This window comes from Rhinolophus ferrumequinum, chromosome 26, assembly GCF_004115265.2.
Source record: "Rhinolophus ferrumequinum isolate MPI-CBG mRhiFer1 chromosome 26, mRhiFer1_v1.p, whole genome shotgun sequence".
In the NCBI taxonomy this organism is placed as follows: Eukaryota; Metazoa; Chordata; class Mammalia; order Chiroptera; family Rhinolophidae; genus Rhinolophus; species Rhinolophus ferrumequinum.
This window is the reverse complement of record NC_046309.1, coordinates 29,486,134-29,488,030: the sequence shown is the minus strand read 5'-3', so window position 1 is coordinate 29,488,030 and position 1,897 is coordinate 29,486,134.

The window sequence follows — 1,897 nt, the reverse complement described above, 5'->3', positions numbered from 1 at the left end:
AAACGCAGGACATGGTGAGGCCAAAAAGGAACACCCACGGAGCCATAGGTAGGGGAGTCATACCATTATACTCTCACTGGCGGCTGGGTTGGAGACACAGGAAACAGGAGCCACACAATTCTCAACCCTCACTGTGCCGCTTGCAGGCTCAGCCACCATCTTCTTGCTAGCTCCCCCTCCTTTTTGCTAGCCTAGCCACGGCAGTTATATTAGTGCCCAATGGCTCACTGGTTACAGCTGACGGTCAACTAGCCACAGCTGATGGCCATTTGATCACAGTTGATGGCCATTTACTACCTGAGCCAGCACCTTTCTATGTGAGGCCGAGAGCCTGGAAGCTGCTTTTTGGGGCTCTGTCCCCACACCAATCTTATAACAACAATTTGATAATAAGAGGTTTTTTGGGGGAGGTCTTCGTTCCACTTTAGTTTAACATCATTTAAAAAGATTTCGTAGTGAAAGGCTTTGCAAGAGAGCCAGAAAATAATTCTCATTTACCTCAAAACTCCATCATCACCCACGATCATTGTATGTGTTTAGTTGCTTAGATTGTTTAAAAGCAAATAATAAAAAAAAAACAGTGCATCTTCTTATATTCTTCTAATTTCTTACCTCAAATGAAATTCTAGGCGAGTTACTGCTACTGTTTAGAGCCTCAGACAAACTTTAGAATGAATTAGTGTAGGTTCAAAGGCTCCGCACTGAAGCTGGAATTCATAAGAATATTCATACAATACAGGACTAGAGAGACATGTCAGTTTATCTGAAAAGAAATATATTTTATTCTAATTAATTTGGAAATATTCCATACAGCTACAAAAATTATGAAAAACGATGATGAGCCTTAGTAGACAAAGGAAATGCCAGGGTGTCCTGCTTGAGTGTCAGTGAGGCAATTGGTGTTTGGCTCCACCAGCTTTTTTTTGGTAAAGTTGCAAAGTTATTAAAAATAGAAACAAAACAAAGCAAAATAAAGAAACCAGTAGCAACAAGAAGCCCAGCTGAAATGATGTTAAGCAACACAGAAGGGTGTTGGTCCCATGTTTATAAGTCCAGAGGTGCCGTGGACTCAGCGCTGCCCCCACCAGTGTTCTCTTCACTCGTTCCTCCGTGTGTGTGATTCAGCCTTGACTGTGAATGAGCTGACGGCCGCAGTTCTTGGCTTTAATTCAGCCAAGAAAACATCCCAAAGAAGAAGACGAAATGCTTGTGCACCATGGTCATATGATATGGAATTAATAATAGAGGCTAGAAAAATGGAATGTTTTGTTTAGTTTAAGTCAGGTAAGGACAGTATCCATAACATCGTTTGCGTGATTGACACAGCTTCTCTTACTTCCTCCGCCTGTGGTAAGATTGGGTATAGCAATTTAAGGTGTTCTAACAGCTGAATCTTGCTGGAGTCAAGTCAGTGAGATAATGGGGTCCCTTAGGGAGACTAATTTATATACATGTACTTAATGTCATTGCTAAGGAACACATTTCTCAGTCCTTCCCCCTTCTCTAAAGAAGGTCACAAAGTGCTCAGACTAATTTGCTGCAAAGGGAACTCTCATAAGCAGTTAATGACATTTCAGTGGCACTGCAGGGAACCTGATTATGGAAATCTTCACCTTAGTCCCCAACTCTTATCAGCTATTTAACTATTCAAGGAATGTCCTCATTGGTCAGTTTATCTCCACTGATATCGATCTTGTTCCATCTATTTACAGACCTTGCAGTGTCTCAGTGTGAACCGGAAAGGCAGTGGAGAATGCAATACAACTTCTATTCTCCAGTTCCATGTACAGAATGCTTTTTCCCGTGGACATCACTGATTTTCTAGCATCACAAGACCAAATGGGTATATTTTATGTGAGGCGTGCTTTTCTTATCATACTTTTTCATGGCTTGTACT